Below are 21,683 nucleotides of genomic sequence, written 5' to 3'. Positions count from 1 at the left end.
CGAAAGCGTCCCGTTTCCAACCAAACAACAGCTCGCAAGTCACAAGAGAAAATGTAACCACGTTGTTCGGACTTGGATCAGAAACTGCATCACTTTGGAGATATCGGCTAGGCTCCCTCCAATAGAGGACGCAAAGGCCAAGTAGGAGAACATCAAAGAAATGTATGGAAAGCTCGATCGGGCAAATTTTTTTCACTCATCCAGGCGATGTCGGAATTGAAGAAAGGAAACCTCGTGGTCAGTATTTGCTTCAATCAACTCTTGGTTATGTGGAACGAGCTCAAGGCGACTGAGGAAAAGTTAGAAGGACTCAAATCCATGCTACAGCAGTACCAGGCCATCAAAGAAAGGGAGAAGGTGGCTCGTTTTTTACTCATATTAGACGACAACTACTTATCTTTTAGGTCTCGAATCTTGGCCATGGATCTGGTCCTATCGCTTGACCGCATCTACCAGCCCACCATCGAGGAAGAAAATCAACGGCCAGCTTCCTTGAAGTGTATTCGAGTAGGTGAAAGTGTGATGCCCACGGCCTAGGCAACCCTATAGCAGAGAGGGCTCACGGCAAGAATTTACCATGGAGAGTTTTGGAAGATCCTCGCAACGCTAGGGTTTGGTGGGGAAGAAGACACAAAAGCACCTTATAATCGGCTCAATCAAACGGCTTAGCTGTAAAAGTGCGAACGGACGGGTCACGCTTGTTCCTCCCCGCGCCAGGATTAGACATTCCATGCGAAACCACATTTGCACCCGCCTTAAGGTCATCGCGGGATCCTTATTCTGCCACGTCATCACATATAGGAAATGGGAAAATTTTCAATAAAGGCAAAGGTAAATTTTGTGATTATTGCAAAAGTCCACATTAAACTTTAGATATCTATTGGAAATTACATGGAAAGCCCGGCTATAAAGGAAAGAAAGAGAAGGATTTCTCTACTTTTCAGTTTATAGTACATGCATGTGATAAGCTTAATCAGCCTATTAATCATGATCAGCCCCCACGTATTATGAAGGCCCTGTGCCAACTTGGCAATCATGATAAATCTTCTAGCCTCTTAGGTACCTCTCATGCTCAATGAGTTCCATTTCAATTGATGCATAGATAATTGATTCAGGTGCCAGTGACTACATAATTTGTGATGAACGCCCTTTTTTCCCGCATCCACAAACACACATTCCTTTGTGTCGGTAGGACTCCCAAACAGGAATGCCACTTTTGTCAATAAAATTGGCACCGTACAACTTAGTTCTTCCATCACTCTTCAAAATGTCCTTTATGTCCCTGAATTTCATTTTAATCTTATGTCTATTTCCAAGGTTTGTGAAGACAACTCTTGTCATATTCTTTTCAATTATAATATCTGTTTCTTTCAGATAGCTTTTGTAGTGTTTCCCAGGGACTTTATATTCGGGAAAATTTTCTGCAGAATTTTGATTATTCAGGTATTCCATTCAATAAGGGCACTTTATGTATTGCCAATATCAATAGTAAAAATTTTCTTTCCCATTAACGATTAGGTCATAGTGCTTCTTTTCAATATCCAAAATGTCACATTTGTCCTTTGGCGAAACAATCACGTATGCCGTTTTCCACTAGTAAATCTTGCGCTACCACCGTTTTCCCCGTCATTCACCTCGACATTTGGGGACCATATCATATCTCATACCGTGATGGATCTCACTTCTTTCTCACTATCATTGATAACCACACACGTGCTACTTAGGTTTTCCTAATGTAGTCTAAAACTCAAGTCCTTTATCACCTAACTAATTTTTTTGACCTCATTAAAATTCAGTTTGCTAAATCTGTCTAGCGAATTTGAACTGAAAATGTACGCGAATTCTTTAATCATGAGTGCTCATCTCTTTTTTCTTCTCATGGTATTTTTCATGAGAGTTCTTTCACAAATACTCCCCAAGAAAATGGGGTTGTCGAGCATAAACGTCGTCATCTTCTAGAAGTCGCTCAAGCTTTCAAATATCGAAACTCTATCGTAGAAATGTTTTAGGGTAATTGTGTGGTCACAACAGCTTACTTAATCAATCAGATGCTGACTCGGATTCTTAGTAGACGAACCCCCTTGAAATTACTTTTTGGGAAGCATCTGAACATTAATCATCTGTGAGTCTTTGGTTGCTTATGCTATATTGCTACTATGGGCTCTCCAGAAAAATGGTTACCCGCACCCTTTGATGTATCTTCATGGGGTATCCCACTCTTCAGAAAGGGTACCGTGTCTTCAATCCATCCATGAGCCAATTCTTTGTAACTAGAGATATTGTTTTCCATGAAGATGTATTTCCTTTTCAATTTCAAGTGTCTTTGCCTCAATAGTTTAGCTCGATGCTTGATTCTTGTCTATTCTTATATAAGGAGGATTTATCTTCAGCCCCACAGTTTCATCGCACCCCAAGAGCCTCCAGTCTCCTCTTCATTCATCAAGAATACTCCAGATTCTCCATCAACTACAAGTCATCATAGTGAGCCTCCTCTTCATTGATTGGCGGCTCCTCCGACAACTGCCTCTGATGATTTTCTCACCTTTGTTCCTGATCTGAACACACCTACTATACATCGATGCTCGGGCCCATTGACACATGATTTTTAGTTCATTTTTTTTTATATTTTCAAAAATCTCAAAATTAGGACTAGGAATCTTGGCCAAGCCTAGAAACCTATTTCTAAACCAAAATTTTTTTTTTAGCATTTTTCTGCATTTTTCCTTAATTTCTTTTAATCAAAATAAGTGAGAAAATCAAGAAAAATAGTAAATGGAATCAGAAAATTCCATAAAAATAGCCATTAGTCTTATTTTAAATCCAATTTCATGAATACATCATCAATTTTGAAAAATATCAATCGGGTATATGTTTTTTCCAAAATTGGGCAAAATTAAACTCGAATTGAACCAAAAATGCAATTAAATTTTTTCTAGTCATTTTTAAGTCATAGTGTCTTCACAACAAATGATTCTGGGACCTTGAATTACATAATGGTCGGTCCAATTGCACAATTTGACATAAAAATCAAAAATTCCCAAAATTCAATTGAAAATTAAGAATTTTGAACCCAAATTGGGAATCGTGCCCAATATGAAATTGTCGAAATATGAGACCATCATTTCTAGGGTTAATCAGATGTGGGTAATTCAATTTTGGCATCAATTTTGCCTAATCAGGTCATTAGGACATCAAATTGAATAAAATTCTATTAACTCGAATACAAAAATGTGAAAATCTTGGACACAATTATAACAAAAATTGGGGAAAATCACATATTTGGATTCGGAATATGATGGGGAATTCAATTTCGGGATTTAATTTTGAAAATTGGGTCAAAATTGAGTTTAATTTGTGAATTTAGATCAACCCGGGTTTGCCGGGTCGATCGGGTCAACCCAACCCGACCCGGGTTGTTCATCTTCCCTACCCGGTTCGCCCCAGAACACACCAAACCCAGAAAATTCTAATTCAAACCCTCGACTTTACCGATCATTTCCGGCTAATTTAACACGTGCAAATCGATTTGGCCAGCTGGAAAATATCCAACTGGCACCAGGGAATCACCCTAACCGATTCAAGGTCGGTTCCAACAAACTTTGGGCGGGAATTTTTTATGAACAAAAAGGAAAAAAAAAAAACTAAACATTGAAAGGAGGATGCTCGACGAAATGCTAGAGAGGAAAAAGGAAAGAGAAAGAGGTGAAATCAACGAGAAGGATCTAGATAGAGAGGGTCGAGAGTCCCCTCACGAGTGTTCGGTGCCGCCGTGGACAGCGGAGCACCGGCGAATCGTGGATTGGCCGTGACTCTCCCCTGGTTGTTCCAGTCGACTCGGCTGGTCCTGAAGGCCTGAAAACGAGCTCCGTTCGGCGCACCGAGACCTACTCCGGCGAATCAGAAGCTACTAGGGTGAAGTTCAAGTGTCAAGGAACAACTATAGAGGCTCGGATCAGTTCAGAAATCTCTCTTAATCATCGAACGAAGAAGGTAAAGTCGGCTCATAGTCATTTTTTTCAAAATTTTCCAAAATTTGGTTTTAATCCCAATATGAATGTTTGTGTGATTTCGTCGATGAATCTCGGTATTTTGATGTTTAGAACTAGTTTCTAATCATGTTTTCTATTGTTTGATTGCATTTTGTGCTGGTAAACCAACAAAATCGTGTCAATCCGCCATTAAAAACCTTCGCCGGAGCTCGGGGAACTTCACTGGAGCACTCCCCGTGGCATTAAGCTACTCAAGTTAGCTTTCTTGACCTTGTTTGATGTTTTTGTACTAGATTGAAATCGAGTTAGACAGCTAGGGCGAGTATGGTGATAGTTTAAGTTCTGAAAATGCAAAGTTTAGTTAGAAATGGATTAGGCTTTTTCGGACTTAAATTTCGCCGGCCGGCGAACGTGTGCCGGTGTTCCGAGTAGGCTAGATTGAGAATAGAATACATAGACATAACAATGGTGCAATCGGAATGGCAAAATATTCACCGGAAGGTCGCCGGAGACGATCACAAATCGGCGGTCTCGAGAACGTTTAACACCGAACCATGCCCATCGGGTGTTTGTGAAAATGCCTCAATGAAAAAACACCAAAAACGGCGCCGTTTCGGCGTTGGGCTCGCCGGAGGAGGTGTTCGGCGACCGGCGCCGGCGAAGCCCGGTTCGGTCAGGCCGAACCGGGCCGGTCCGGTTCATTTTACCAGCGGGAAATTTTAAAAAAAATTTAAAAATACTAAAAAAAATCTTAAAAAAAACTCATAAAAATTCAGAAAAATTAAATAAAAATAAAAAAATAAAAAATCAGAAAAATATAAAAAAATTTGGAAAATCGAAAAAAAAATTCAGAAAAACAGAAAATTCACAAAAAAAAAATAGAAAATTCATAAAAACTAAAAAATTTTCAGAAAATTCATAAAAATTCAGAAAATTACAAATAAGAAATGTGAAAAAAATTAGAAAATCAATAAAAAATTGAAAAATTGGAAAATTCATAAAAATTTTCAGAAAATCATGAAAAATTAATTCTCGGTTAATAAAATTTCCAAAAAAAAAAGAAAAAAAAATCAAAATCAAAAAATTCAAAAATTTTAAAAATTCACAGAATAGTCCAAAAACACTGTGGCCAACCATAAAAAGTGAGATTTGAATTTTTGGAAGTGCCCAAGTGGCATTTTTAGAAAATCCCAAATTCAGGGGTTATAACCCCTAAAAAAAAACCCTAAAACCTTAAAAATGTAAATCATGAAATGAATAAGCTTCTAGAGCTTCATTAGGGTTTGCATGTTTTGATTGATTTTCATTTTTAGAGACCATTTAAGATTGATTGATCTGATTGACTTCGATTGTGCATTTAATACTTGTTTGGTTCTTTCTGCGATTAGAATGGATAGAATTAATGGGTAAGCCTCGGAAATTTGCATGACACGTTAGACACCGTATCGTTCTTAGGTACCGAAAGGGCGTTAGGGATCTCGATTCGAGATCAATAACGTAATCAAGTCCCCGTACTCAGAATTTCTGGTTCGTAGAATCGTGATATTTCTCCCGTACCTCGATTAGGTTTCTAGTATACCTACCAATAATGACTAGTGGCGACTCCAAAATCACAAACCTAGACTAACTGTTGCGTGAGGTATGGTCTGGGAGAGACCCTTATACGGAAATGCCTCCTTAGCGCGCAAATCCCGAAAACCCAAAAAAACAAAGCGCGGCGCGACAGGCTTGGCGACTCCACTGGGGATAATGAACCTTTTCTAAGTGGACTTAGGCCTAGATAGAACGATATGCTTGTGTTTTGTGCTTGCAAGGATCCCAGGTACGTCCCGCTAACGATAGTGTTAAATGGTTTTGCAGGTGGGTGGTATAAGGGGTGTTGTCTTTGCTAACCCTTATTTTACAGGATGGTGTTGGGATTAAATGTGGTTTGAATGAATTTTAGAAGTGTTGTTTGGTCATTAATTGCTATGCATGTCTTTAAATTGCTTTAGCACTACACCATTAGCACACATCACCCGTGGCCCAATCCCGGCTACATTTAGGATTACCCTTAGGAGGTTTGTGTTTAGGCGGAACTATGGGCCGATTGCTCATGAGATCGTTTAAATACAATACCGATCACCAAGGTGGAATAATATTCCATTACTTTAGGCCGATTGCCTATTGAAATGGAATCCCTTGTCCATTAAGGTGATGACTTTGAGCCTTTAGCATATCCTACCCTTTTAGGTGTTAAAACTTCACTGGTTGCATTCGCTTGTCTTTGTGGTTGGTATACCTAAAACCAAACAAAAATATCATGGTAAGCAAGTATCGTTCCATTCCATTCTTTTACAGTTATGCATGTTAGTTGGCACATTTCTTAAAAAAATGCCTAAATGACATTCAATGCTTGGTCTAAATGTCATTTCATTTTAGAATGCATGATTAGGGCGTCATACTTCATTTGACCATTCTTTCATTTTTAGATGAAATGTATAGGTCCCTGGCGGATTTCTCATGTAATTCAAATGCTTGTTCGTTCACTTCAATGTATTCGAAGTTGTAAACCATAGTTTAGGACTTTATGGTCTAAATGGAGTATGACAAAATGGGCATTTACATCACACATTGAATTTGTCCATGATCTCAACTATATGCTCTTTTAAGGTTTAAACAGATTCAAAATGACACTTGCATTACTTTTGAGGCATGCAAGTGTCTTTAACCTCCGTCTTACCTTAAAAGGACATATAAGTGAAATGGGGGCATTAAAATCAATTGGTAATCCATGGTGAATAATAATCACTTTCTTTTACATGCTTTAGATCGAAATGGGGAAACTAGACATACAAGTCATTCCTATTCCAAGGAAGGAGCTTTTGGCATGGTGGGTAAACATGACAAAGGACAACAAAGCATACGTAAGGGAAAGGCTCGGGTATTTGTTCAAGCTCATCAACCTGGAGTACCAAGTGAGTCTAATCCAAGCATTATCCCATTTCTGGGAAGTTACCATTACCACATTTCAATTGGGTGAGCACGAGATGGTACCTACACTAGAAGAATATAAGGCAACCATTGGAATTGATTTCGGGTCAAGAACCGTTGAGCCCCCAGTTGGATTGAAACCTACAAGTGTTATAGCTGAATTTTTAAACTTGAAGACCCCTCAAGTGGAAAAGTTGATCAAATCAAATATCGGGAGATTTTCTCTATCTTACTTGGTGGACAATTACTCCAAATTGCTGAAAGAAACGGGAAACACTTCTGCGAGGGTTTTTATTCTGGCCTTCTTCGGATTCGTTTTATTTCTCGTATCAAGGACGGGATTAAATCCTCTCGTTGCGGTAATTGCTAGGCAAGCTTGCCTAAAATAGGACTTCTCCAATATGCTCTTAGCAGAGACCGTCATTTCATTAAACAAATATCAAAATCAACAAAATGGTGTACTGCAAGCTTCAGCTGGGTTACTTTCTGTATGGTTTATCTCCCATATTAGGCCTTGAGAACATTATATGCGCATTCGAGAGATCGACTCATCTACCAACCCTATTGAGAAGTATTTGAAACTCCAAGACAAAATACCAAAGTACTCTTTTCATGAGTGGGCAAACTTCATTAGAGCATTAACTCCTGATCAGCTTCAATGGAGAATTCAATGGCCGAAGATAACTGAAGCTCAAATTACTACCCAAGACGGTAATTTTGTGCCTTTACTAGGATTGAGTGGCGGAACTGCTTATTGCCCACTAAGAGTCATGCGACAATTCGGAATGGTTCAACAAATTCCACCTATTTGGCATCCTGAGGAGTTCACATTTGAGATACTACAAGGACCTATACCGGAAAAGAAAAGTAAAGAGCTGCGAACAAGGGTCGATGGGATCGTGAATTCTTTGAAGAGATCAACCAAGCAAATAGTACAATGGTCGAAAGATTTGGAAGGAGAAATGAAACTCTTTTTGGCATCTAATGAGTATATAAGGTGGTTGAAGGCTAGGTGATCAATTGACGTCGAACCTTATGTACCTTTGAGTGTTACAACTCATTCTGATGAGCCGTATATCCCGGAGTACATTATGCCAAACGCGCCAGGTGTAGAGCCATATGTTCCTGAGGAGGTGGTGATCGATGTTGAAGAATGAGAGATACGAGTCAAGGAGTATGAAGAAGCTGAAGCTACCTTAGCTAGCAAGAAGTCTAGACTTGTTTAAGCTAGTGTTTCCCTATTTTGATGAATAGCATTGTAATAAAAATTTTCCAAATTGAAATAATTGCTTAATGAACAATTGCTTAATGAAGTTTCAAAATATTTTTGTAGAATCACCATGGATTACAATTCTTTGAATTGTATGATTCCTTGATAAAGACATTGATGAAGAATTTTATACAAAGCTAAGGCTTGTATGAAATTTCTTATCCTTGATAATCTCATGAGACCATATAATTAAAAGAATGTAGGGTTTCATGGTCATTTTACTATGCTGATATCAGGTCTTTTTTTTTGGCAAAACAGGTTGTTTAGCAACGGAAGGTAAAAGACCTCGGACTCGCTTACAAGTTAGAATGGCGGAAGAAGAAACCCGTGCTCGACTAGTTGAAGTCGAGAATCAAATGACCTAAATGGTTGCAATGATAGCGAAAATGAAGGCTTTTATTCTCGCATCTCGAGGATCTTATCCTACTACTCCAAATGTAGGAGCTTCAAACGCTACTGAAACACCAATTGAAGACCCAGTCAGAAACAAAGAATCGGTTCAAGAGAATCCTCCAAAGACTACGCCTGAGCTGGTAAATTTGGAAGAGGATGATCAAATCAAGAAGACGTCCAAAACAAAAGATGAAGAAGAGGCCAAGAGATTGGCCAAAATTGAAGAATGCTTAGCAAGTCATGGTTATGAGCTTCAAAGGTTCGACAAGTTCTCACCGTACGCAAAGGTGGTTGTTCCAGAAAACTATAAGGAGCCAGAGTTCATGAGCAAGTATGATGGCAATGGTTGTCCCAAAAGCCATTTGAAGTATTATCTCCGTAAGATGGCAAGATATTCAGATAACACGCCATTTCTTATCAGCACATTTCAAGATAGTTTTAGAGGGGCGGCCCTTGCATGATATACAGCCCTCGACATAGAAGACTTCGCTGAATGGGATCATTTGGCGAGAGAATTTCTTCGCCAGTACAAGTTTAATGTTGAAGTACTCCCAACTAGAGAGGATCTCGTCAGAACCAAGAAACGAAAGAATGAAGGGTTCAGAGCTTATGCTCAGAGATGGAAAGCTGTTGCTTCACAAGTAAAGCCCGCCATAAATGAAGACGAGCTCATTGAGCTCTTTCTAAAGTCATTGCCAATTGAGTATTATGACAAACTTCATGTATCAGGCTGTCAGACATTCACCATGTTGGTAAAGGTGGGTGAGAGAATTGAATGGGGTTTGAAAGAAAAGAAGGCTCAAGAAATAGCAGCACGAAGGCCTTACCCCGGGAAAAAAGACAAAGAACCCATCCGAGAAGTGGCTATGGTGTCAAGCCCAAGTACTCATCAAGCATCATTTCCGAAGCAATCAAATGTCGCTTGGAAAAATTCAAGGCAATTCGAGCCAAATAAAAGGCCCGTGAGGCAATATACACCGTTGCCTCGACCCCTATCAAAGCTATTACCAATACTTTTAGAAAGGCATTTGGTGACCAAGGAAGTACCGAGAGACAATCCTACGAGATTTTCTTGGTACGATGAGTCAAAGACTTGCGCCTATCACATGGGAGAAAGGGGACATGATGTAGATAATTGTCCCACTCTAAAGTACAAGGTTCAACAGCTCATTGACAAGAAGATATTGAACTTCCAAGAGCTCGAGCCAAATGTACATCAGAATCCTCTTCCTGAACACAATATAGTAAACATGATCAAAGATGAAGAAACAGTGATCGAGTCTGACGATGGAGATGAATATGAAGTCACGATTAAAGCTTCTCGATTAGGAGATGCCCGCTTTCGTCAAGAAGCACTCCTAAAAGGCGAGATTGTAGACAACTTGGGAGAAGACTCCGGAAAATATAACTTCCAAGTGAAATATACCCCACCGCCATGGGCATTTAAAAATGAAGTAATTATGCCTGATGGCTGGGGTAGTATGGACGATGAAACCAGTCCTGAGAAGAAAGTTCTACCCAAGAAAGAAATGCTTCAGGAAGAAACAGATCAGGATGAAAAGGAGAAAAAAAAGGTCCGTCAGGGTGAAAGGCGTTTCACCCAGAAATCATATGTTGAAGGCGAAACTATAGACTTACTCGGTCAAGATAGCGGTAAATACAATTATCGTGTCAAATATACACCACTACCATGGGCGTTCAAAAACGAAGACATTGTACCGGACGGATGGGGTGGCATGGATGAGGTCCCGATCAGCCAATTGAATCTCAAGGAGAATGAAGATCAGGAAGAGAAAAAGAAGAAAACGACTCGCTGAGGTGATAGGCGATTTGTTCAAAAAGCACGAAGACAAGGGGAAATTATTGATTTTCTGGGTCAAGATAGTGGCCGGTATAATTACCGTGTCAAATATACAACTCCTTCATGTGCATTCAAGAACGAAACAATCACAACTGATGGTTGGGGTGGAATGGATGCTGACGAAGCCAATAGAAGCATGGTATCCATGATTACACCATTTCTAATCAAGCTTGATGAGGTAGATAAATATAAGAAGGAGGAAGGTCCCGTCATACCAATCACTATCCAACTTCCCATTGATCAGCTAAGGATCGAAGAAGAAGAAACACAGCCTGTGATCATCACTCTCCCTCTAAAAGAAAGGTTTAACACTAAGTGTGTACCTTGGGATTACTCTCTCAAAGAAGTCGATGCCATAACCCGATCGGGGAGATACAATGCCCCGAAGGACAGTGAACATGAAAAGAAAGGAGTAACCGAAGAAGATGTTAAACAATTGCTTTCGGTCATGAAGACGAGTGAATTTGAGGTAATTGAACAGCTAAGAAAGATGCCGGCACATATTTCTCTGTTAGATCTCTTTAAGACTTCAGAAAGGCACAAAATGGTGCTTATGAAGCTTCTCAATGAGGTGTACGTCCCGGAGACGATTAATGAAGTACAATTGGAAGACTTTGTTGGCACTATTCTTTTAAAGGATCAAATTACCTTCTCCGATGAAGATTTCCCAATTGACGGGCGTTCCCATAATAAGGCTCTGTATATTGCCGTCAGATGCCGGGGCAAGGAGGTGTCACGGGTGCTGATCGATAATGGTTCTGTACTTAATTTGTGTCCACTAAGCACACTGCATCGCTTGGGGATTAGTAAATAGCTCATCAAACCTTCCAAGGTAACGGTACGCTCGTTTGATGGAATGAAGAAAGACGTTATTGGCGATATCGAGCTTGAGGTGAACATAGGCCATGTGCCTTTCCTGATTGACTTCCAAGTAGTGGATATCCCGATGACTTTTAACTTGTTACTCGGAAGACCTTGGATTCATATGGTTGGCGCCATTCCTTCAAATCTCCATCACAAGGTCAGGTTTGTCATTAATGACAAGATGATCACCGTACATGGGGAGACAGATTTCACCACCTACAAAGAGAGTGCAATACCATATGTCGAACCCGAAGTAAAAGAAGAACCAAGTAATCATTCCTTCGAAATGATCTCATTGGTGCAAATTCCTGCCGGTTGCATCATAAATCCCCAGAGTTCTCAACATCATCCATTATGTCTGGAAGAATGTTATGTCAGTATGGATTTACTCCCGGTAATGGTCTTGGATCGAAATCTCAAGGAATCAAGGAACCTATCACTCCTCTCACTACAAGAATGAAGCACGGAGTAGGTTATATTCCAGATAATTCTAATAATCACCATGGAGGCCAAGGCCAAGGTCGAAAGAATCATGGAGGCTGTAGAGGACAAGGTGATCGCCTCATTAATCCATCCATATGGAAGGGCAAAGCTAAAAAGCTTCCTTATCATAAGATCCTGAAGTGATTCTGAGCGGAAGTTGATCGTTCTACGAAGATCTGGAAAGTGCGAATCGCAAAATCTCGACCCCCAATCGAACCTGTGATTGGTAACCTCGGTATAAACGTGTCCTGTTGACGAACTTGTGTCAATCAATCGACGTTATAGACGCTACGAACAAGAGAATTCGCTATCCTGCTCGATTAGTCGAATCGACCGCCACAAGGAAGGCCTTGATAAGGTCAAGTCCACAGAGAACTCAAAGAAGAGAAGAACCTCTCGTTGTATTAAAATGAATCATCCGTCCCCAAAGAAACCCTAAACACCCTTTTAATATGGTGTTAACTCTAAACGCAAAATTACGAAAACGCCACTAGAATTAATAAAAGCGCTTAAATAAAGAAAAAAAACTTAAACTACTCCGAAACGCAAAAAAAACGACATCCGTCACGGCATTAGTGGTGAGTATTAATCAGCGGCTCGTTTCCTTGCAATTGACCAAATTTGATCATGTTGCGCCAAGAGATCCAAGATTCTTCAAGTCCCGATCTAAGATCGCTTCCACTCCAAAGATCTCGAACCATGATGCCAACAGCTTGCTCGAATTGCTTCGCCCTTGCTCGAGTAATCGGACCAAGAGGATAGGACAATGGGTCCCTAGCACCTCCTCCTCGATATGGCACGATGTCCACATCATTCTCTCCCCCGTGCAAAGGATTTGCCCTCAAATCATCTCCTACATCGAAAAAAGTTAAGTGAGAAACATTGAAAGTAGTACTAATACCATACTCACCTGGAAGGTCAAGCTTGTAGGCATTATCGTTAACCCTCTCCAACACCATAAACGGTCCATCCCCTCGCGGTTGTAACTTAGAAAGTCGCCGCTCGGGAAAACGCTCCTTGCGCATATGAACCCAAACCCAATCGCCGGGCTCAAACACTACTTTATTGCGCCCTTTGTTGGCTTGCTTTGCATATTGCTTGGTTTTGTGCTCAATATTCAACCGCGTCTTCTCATGCAATGCCTTGACAAATTCGGCCTTCCTAGAACCATCTAAGTCCATACGCTCATCAACAGGCAAAAGGGTTAAATCCAATGGAGTTAAAGGATTAAAGCCATAAACAACCTTAAACGGTGTAAATTTAGTAGCAAAATGTATGCTCCTGTTATATGCAAACTCAACATGTGGCAAACAATCTTCCCAAGACTTTATGTTCTTTTTAATTATAGCATGCAACAATACCCCTAAATTTCTATTAACTACCTCAGTTTGACCATCAGTTTGTGGATGACAAGTAGTAGAAAATAAAAGCTGTGTGCCTAACTTCTTCCATAATGTTTTCCAAAAGTAGCTAAGAAATTTAGTGTCTCGATCAGAAACAATGAACTTAGGCATGCCATGCAAACGCACAATCTCACGAAAGAACAAATCAGCAACATGCGATGCGTCATCGGTTTTGTGACAGGTATTATATGAGCCATCTTTGAAAACCGATCAACAACCACATAAATAGAATCCCGACCATGCTTAGACCTAGGCAATCCTAACACAAAATCCATTGAAATATCAACCCAAGGATGCTTCGGAATAGGCAAAGGCATATACAAGCCATGTGGTTTAGTTGTAGACTTAGCTTGCTTACATGCAATACATCTCTCACAAATACGTGTGACATCTTTTTTCATGTGTGGCCAATAAAAATGTTCATATAGCACTTCATAAGTTTTATTAATGCCAAAATGTCCCATTAAGCCACCACCATGCGCCTCTCGCACCAACAACTTACGCAAAGAACATTTAGGCAAACATAACTTGTTCTCACGAAAAAGATAGCCATTATGCCTATAGAATTTTTCAAATACAGCGTGTTCACAAGCTTCAAACACTCTTCCAAAATCTTCATCATCAGTATATAAGTCATTGATATGCTCAAAACCTAGACATTTTGCTCCTAGAGTAGTTAGAATTGCGTACCTTCGAGAAAGTGCATCGGCTACTACATTTTCCTTACCTTTCTTGTACTTGATCGCATATGGAAAAGTCTCTATGAACTCTATCCATTTGACATGTCTTTTATTCAACTTTTGCTGTCCCTTCAAGTATTTTAAGGTCTCATGGTGAGTGTGGATCACAAACTCCTTTGGCAATAGGTAATGTTGCAAAGTCTCCAAGGCTCGCACCAAAGCATACGTCTCCTTATCGTAAGTAGGATAATTCAATATTGCTCCACTTAATTTCTCACTGAAATAAGCTATGGGACGTCCTCCTTGCATTAACACGGCTCCAATTCCTGTACCAGAAGCATCGCACTCTATCTCAAAAGCAGCACCGAAATTCGGCAAAGATAACAAATGAGTATTAGTCAACTTATCTTTTAACAGATTGAACGCTCTCTCTTGCTCTTCTCCCCACGTGAAACCTACGTGCTTCTTGATAACTTCGGTCAAAGGTGCAGCAATGGTGCTGAAGTCTTTCATGAATCGTCGATAAAAACTTGCTAAGCCATGAAAGTTGCGCACCTCACCCACAGTCTTAGGTGTCGGCCACTCACGGATTGCTTTCACATTTTCCTCATCAACCTGTATACCATTAGCACTAACAACAAACCCTAGAAACACTAATTTGTTAGTCACAAAAGAGCATTTCTTTATGTTAGCATATAATTGATCGATCCTTAAAATCTGCAAAACAGCTCGGACATGTTCAATGTGATCATTAAGGCTTCGGCTATATATCAAGATATCATCAAAATAGACAACTACAAATTGACCAATAAAAGCACGCAATACATGGTTCATAAGTCGCATAAACGTGCAAGGCGCATTAGTTAGTCCAAATGGCATGACTAACCACTCATACAACCCATACTTGGTTTTAAATGCAGTTTTCCATTCATCCCCTTCTTTCATCCTAATTTGATGATAACCACTTCTCAAATCGATCTTAGTAAATATGCTAGCACCATGCAATTCATCCAACATGTCATCTAACCTAGGAATAGGGTGTCGATATTTTACCGTAATGTTATTAATTGCTCGGCAATCAACACACATTCGCCATGACCCATCCTTCTTTGGCACCAACAAAACAGGGACGGCACACGGGCTAAGACTCTCTCGCACATACCCGCGCTCCAATAGTTCACTAACTTGTCGTTAAAGTTCCTTTGTCTCCTCAGGATTGCTTCGATATGCGGGTCGATTAGGCAGTGGCGCACCAGGTATCAAATCGATTTGATGTTCTATGCCTCGAATCGGGGGTAACACTCCAGGAAGCTCATCAGGAAAGACATCTTCAAATTCCTACAATAAAGACACAACAAAGCTAGGCAAACTCGGGTCAAGATCGTTAGTAGTAAATAGTGCCTCCTTGTACAAAAGTACAAGCATCGGTCGGTCCAGAATTAAAGCTCTCCTCTTTTCGCTGGGTTTTGCATAGAAATTCTTTTGCCTCTCTTCTTTTCTGTCTCATTTTCCCTCGGCTTTTACCACTCTTCTTCCCTCGATCTCTCCCTTTCATTGCGTCTCGGTCTCTCCTCGCAAACCCTCGGTTCTCTCACCTTTTCTCTCTCTCTCAGCCTCACGTTTTAGTTTCAATTGATCCTCATACACCTCACTAGGTGTCATTGGCACCAAGGTATAAGTCTTCTGATTCATTACCAATGAATATCGGTTAGTGTACCCATCATGATGTACCTTCCGATCATATTGCCATGGCCTACCAAGTAAAACATGGCCCATTTGCATAGGTACAATATCACAAATCACCTCGTCCTTATATCTTCCTATCTCAAATGGAACTCGGACTTGCTTCGACACCTTCACCTCTCCACTATCATTCAACCATTGAAGTCTATATGGTCTAGGGTGTTTTGTAGTCTTTAACCCCAACTTCTCCACCATGGTACAACTTGCCACATTCGCACAACTGCCCCCATCAATAATCAAACTACAAATCTTGCCATTCACCACGCATCGCTATTGACACCTAATTTTTAGCCGACGCGTCATTAAAAGCAGAAAATTCGAGATTATGGTTTCCGATCGCGACAAAACCGTTTCTTGAACAAAAAGTGTCATTTTTTAATTCTGTTTGTTGGCCTCGCTTCTGTAAATAATTTTCTATTCATTTCATGCAAACCCCAAAAAGTCAAACGGTTGACTTTCGAGTTGACTTTTTGGTCAACCCTTTGACCAAAAGTCAACCTCAGGTCAAATTGGGGCTTTTCACATAAAAAGATTCCTTTCAAGTTTAATTTCACTTTAGAAGTGGAAATTCCAGAAAAATTGAAAGATTTGATCATAAAATCAAACTCCTAGTAAAAAGTCAACTAGGGTTTGACTTTTGGTCAAACCTTTGACAAAAAAAATTTGAAAAATCCAAAAATCATTTTATTTTACATTCAATTTGACTTTGGCATTTGAAATTTTACAAAAAATCGGTTTAGAATCAACTTTTTCCCAATTTGTGGAATTTGGTTCAAATCGACCAAAAATGAAATTACTTCATTTCTAGTAATTTTTTAGGTTAGTTTCCTTCATGACATTTGATCTAGAGGCTATGTTACTTTCAATTTTGTGATTCCAAGCCAAACGCAAAAATCCCCAATTTTGGCCCTAATAAGTGATTTGGATCTATTCTTCATAATTTGCACAATTGAGACACGAATGAGCCTAATTTCTTATATCAAATCCAAATTCAAAATCAATTTTGGAAGATTCACATGAATTTGAGCCAATTTGATCAATTTAGTGATCCAACGATTGAGAAGTCTAAGAGTAATTGGTCCAATTAGTGCAATTCAACTTGACCCACTTTAGACTAATATTCAATTTGATGAATTGAGACTCAATTTGGCTAATTGGACTTCAATTAAATTCGTTAGTCTAGCTTGGCCATGCAATTAACTCAAATTCAAGAACAATTGAGCTAAACAAGTTAAATTGGATCAATTTGTGTATGAATTTCAAATCGGTTCAATCCAATTTAATCGAATTCAATATTAATGGGGTCAATTAATCATGATAGAGATCAAATTGTACAAAATTGGAACAAATGGAACCAAGGATTGAACCGGTTCAACCCGGCGAAACTCGGGTTAAATCGGTCCAACCGGTTCAACCCGGTTTGACCCGAATTGAACCGGTCCGATAAGACCGGCCATTTTCCAATCAAAAATCCGGCGGCCGTCGATCTATTCCAACCAGCCAAGGCTGGCCACGTCCCTTTGAGCCCAAAATGACAAAAATGCCCTTAAATAAAAATTACGAAAATACCCCTAAGTGAAATTACTAAAATGCCCTTCATTAAGGATTAATCAAATTACTTAGGGGGTAAGCAAATCAATCATGGCCATTCATTTAGAATTGATCATGTCCATCCATAATGCCATGTCACCAATCCTTAGCCCTTAAGGAATATTCTTAATCATTAAGGATGCATTCTAGGCCATTGGATCAATCTAAGGGCTAGGATTCAAAGTTGAGGGGAGTATATAGGTTTTTTTCCCTCCAAAATTGGGGAAGCTCTCACATTTTCAGATCTATTTTCTCTCTCTTCCTTATCCTTCTCTCTCCATCTCACGTTATCTCCCTCTCCCTCTCCCTCTCTTGGCCGTGAGTTTTCTTTGCTCACGCCGGCCACTTGCCGGCCGATTTCCGGCGCACCGTCGCCACTCCGGTAGCCCCCCGGATGTCCTAAAGCTAGTCGCAAGGCTGGCCACATCTGCTGGTGGCCGGAGCATCTCCGATCAGCTCCATCTCTCTCTCGGTTGCATCACCGGCGGCCGAACCGGTGATCTGTCCAGCCGATGATTCCGGCGATTCCGGCGTTCCAGCGTCTTTCCTAGGCGGTCCGAGGCTTGCGATCATCATCCTTAACCTCATCTCGAAGCTGTGGTGGCCGATTTTAACCGGAAAAGCCACCGGAGTTCAACTTTGAGCTTGATTTTACTTCTCTTTCTTTAGATCGCAATCTTACGCCAATCTTCTTTCCTTGTGACGTAGATATCGGGAGCTATATTTGGCGCCATTCCGGAGTTCATTGGTGGCCAAAATAGCTCGTTTGAGCTCAGCAACACTCTCGAACAAGGTAGGTACACTTGGATGTTATTCTGTAAATTCGCGTACAGAGAAACCTGCATGTTTGAGATGCTGATTTCAGCTCGTTAATGTCGAAATCTTGCGAAGTGATGAACTAGAGAGTCGTAAAACACGTCTCAAGCTTCGATTTGATATATTGCATGCCTCAATCAGACTTAGTTTGCTAGGTCAAAAATCTTTCTGAAGTTAGGATCAGAATCTGGAATGTGATGTTCAAGTCTGTTCTGATGATTTCCTGATTGACGTTGTGCTGTTCTATGATTTTTCTGATTTTCTACGATCGTTGTTTGAAGAAACTTCCTTCATGAAAGTCGTAGAACACATCTTATAAAATTTTCTTAAAATTCCAAGCATGTTAGGATTGTACGATCTGCAACGCCATATATGCATAGATCTGGTGACAGACTAGTTTCTGACTGATCTTCATGTGTTCTTCGATTTTTATAAATTCATGTGTTCAAAATATGAAAACGTTTTCTTCACGAAAGTTCACACTGAGATCGAGATCTTTCCATTGATACTAATTTCATCAAAATCAGAATTCATTTGAATTTTCAAAATGAATTTTTATGATCTAATCAGTATCTGTGTTCAGATCTGATTTTCATTCCTTTGGAATCCAAAAGATGTTTCTCCGAATTTGATAAAGTTAGAGTCCTCCTTTGCGAAAACTCAAAACTACAAAATTGTTCCTTGGGGTCTCCTTATGTTGACTGGAAATTTTAAGGGCCTAATAGCAATTTTTAGAGGGTCAATTTGCTAAAAATTTCATATAAGGTCTTCTCAGGTTAAAATTCGATTTGCAGTTGAGTCCTTTGTGAAAACCGAATTTTATAAAAATTTGGAGGACTTTTTAGCAAAAACTCCAAACATGAAAGTTGTCACACACGGAGAATCCTAACTGAATAAAAATGTTCACACGTTTTGATAAGGTTTGTTATTTTTCCCGTCATTATTTTGAAATCCCTAACAGAACCGGATCCAGTCTGTCACCGAGAGTGAAATTGTCTATTTCGTGAAAATCGGTGGGGATTTAGAAAAACTGGTCCTCTTAACTTTTGATCCTCATGACATAAGCTTTCTAATTACACCTGAATCACTTCATCTGGACATCATTAGGTTAGTTAATCACATCTAAACAGAAGCAATCCAAATTAGTTAATAACTGAATAAGCGGTCTCCTTATGAAGCCCACTTCCCATTGCTTGATTGGTTGAGAAATAAGGCCCATGGGCCTGAATGCATGCTTATTGCATTGCTATGCATGTGTTTGTTAGATCGATGTTAGGCCCGGTGCATGTTCGGCGGGTAACCCATTATGGTCATTTAGAACCCGACTTTAGGGGTTAATTGATATGAATTGCCATTTTGTGAATGCAAATGGTAGCCCATTATCGTTAACCATTAATCAAATAATGTTAGATGATTAGGTGGGTGGTGAATCGAAATGCATGAAAAACAAAGGCCGATCCCGAGGCCCGTGCTTGACTAATGAATTGTTTGCACCATTGCTTTTCTTTGGTTATTCCTTTGTATATTGTTTGTCATGAATGTATATTGTGAATGTAAACGCCGACACCCGAGAGGCGGTCTATGGAGGGGATAATCCAAAATTGTAAAAGACCAAGGCGATAGACCGATGTCCAATCCGGTCTCAATTTGTATCCACTTGACGGTGGCGATAGACCGATGTCCGATCCGGTTTCGATTTGTATTCAATTCATTCGTCCCCGATCATATCTTGGGTTTTCAATTTGTGTTGTAATAAACACCCGACGAGTTGTGGGTTTTACTTTCTCGCACTTAGAATTAGCTCGTCTTTTCAATACTTTGAGTGTTTACTTTACGAAATGTCTTTCAATACAATTGATTGTTTCTTTCTTTTTCTAGACTAAGATAGGATTAGTTTAGAATCTTAAATGAAAACACAAAAAAAAAGATGCATGATCACATAGTGGACTATAACTTTGACATGAAAATGGTAAAGAACAAATGCATGACAACTTAGATAACAACCATGTTAAGTTTAGCGGTACCGAAAGGGCGTTAATAGAAATATTAACGTAAGCTAGTCCCCGAACCTTTGATCTCTGATTTTCGTAGAAACCAATACGAAATTTCCACGTATTGGTTAGGTATTCTAGCCGACCTCCGACCTAGGCTAGTGGCGACTCCTAAAAAAGATAAAATTGATCCGCTGTCACACGAGGTATGAATTAGGGAAGATTCACGTTCATGAATAATGGACTGTACGGATGAGCCATCTTTTATGATGTACCGTATGGACCATTTCATGAACACTTACCTCTAAACCCGCCTTATCGAGTTCGGCCCTCGTGAGGTAGGTCGCGACAATCGTGTATGGAACAAATTGTCACGTTGCTGGTGTTGATCCTCCTCCTTGGCTTGAACACTAAGAGAATGCCTAACCACCATCAGTTCACCCTTTGCTGGCATCTCAACATCACTACAATCCTCTAATGGTGGCATGTCATCATCCTCTTCCTCCCTCTCACTTTCTGATTCAACATCATTATGCCCAGTCATGATCATCACCCTCTTATTAGGGCGCTGATTTGCCATATGACCCCTGCCCAAACACTTGAAACATTTAATATCATGAGTTTTAGTGTTAGGGTTTTCAGTTTTACCTGAAGCCGGATTCGAACCAACTTTGCCATCCTTCTCTTTCTCCTTCAAAGTTTCGGCCTTGGGGTTGTTTCCCTTCCAATTCGGCTTCTCATCTCTCTTCCAATGGGACTTCCAATTCGAGCTTGAACCTCCACTACTCTTGTAATTTCGGTCCAACTTCAATTGCCTCTCAACTTTGATGGCCTTATCCACCAATTCCTCCAACTCAACATAATGTTGCTGCTCCACCACCCTCGCTATATCTCGGCTTAAACCACTCAAAAATCGTGATATTGTGGCTTCACGGTCTTCTACCATATTAGCACGGATCAAGGTAATCTCCATCTCCTTATGGTACTCTTCCACACTCATATTGCCTTGTGTAAGATGTTGTAGCTTATGGAACAAGTCTCGGTGGTAATGGCTCGGTACAAAACGCCTCGTCATCACTGTTTTCATCTCATCCCACGTGTCTATCGGCCTCTCACCATTACGTCTCCTGCTAGTCACAAGCTGATCCCACCAAATTATAGCATAATCAGTGAATTCAACAGCTGCGATTTTTACCTTCTTAAGCTCAGAATATCGTTGGCAGTCAAATACCAATTCTATTCTTTTTTCCCACTCTAGATACGCATCAGGATCATTCTTTCCTTGAAAAGATGGAATCTTCATCTTGATGTTGCCAAGCTCATCATCTTCTCGATGCCTAACCCCTCGGCCTCGTCCTCCGTTCCACCTCCCAAACCGGCCATCTTGGTCTTCCTCCATGTCGGCCTCAAACTCATCATCAAATTGCCGCTGCCATCTAGGTCGTGTTCTAGATTCATCTCGCTGATTTCACGGCCTCCCCCGTGGTGGCTCTTGATCTTCGTCAAGCCTCGTCTCACATCCCATAACTCGAGTACTAAGTACTTCAAGTTGCAATCTCAACTGTTGAATGCCTTCCAAAATTACATCATTCCTTTGTTTGGAAGCATTCTCCTTTTGATTTACGCT

General features: G+C 40.2%; 1 pseudogene; it reads right to left on the bottom strand.

Moving 5' to 3' along the window:
- Nucleotides 1–12,405: 12,405 nt before the first annotated feature.
- On the bottom strand, nucleotides 12,406–21,455 carry LOC115674155 (uncharacterized; annotated as a pseudogene).
- Between the last annotated feature and the right edge of the window lie 228 nt (nucleotides 21,456–21,683).

The sequence above is a fragment of the Syzygium oleosum genome, unplaced genomic scaffold (assembly GCF_021117445.2).
Source record: "Syzygium oleosum isolate NSW1041296 unplaced genomic scaffold, Sole_v2.1 Sole_v2.12, whole genome shotgun sequence".
In the NCBI taxonomy this organism is placed as follows: Eukaryota; Viridiplantae; Streptophyta; class Magnoliopsida; order Myrtales; family Myrtaceae; genus Syzygium; species Syzygium oleosum.
The sequence above is the reverse complement of the archived record's forward strand: the minus strand, read 5'-3'. Positions and strand labels throughout refer to the sequence as shown.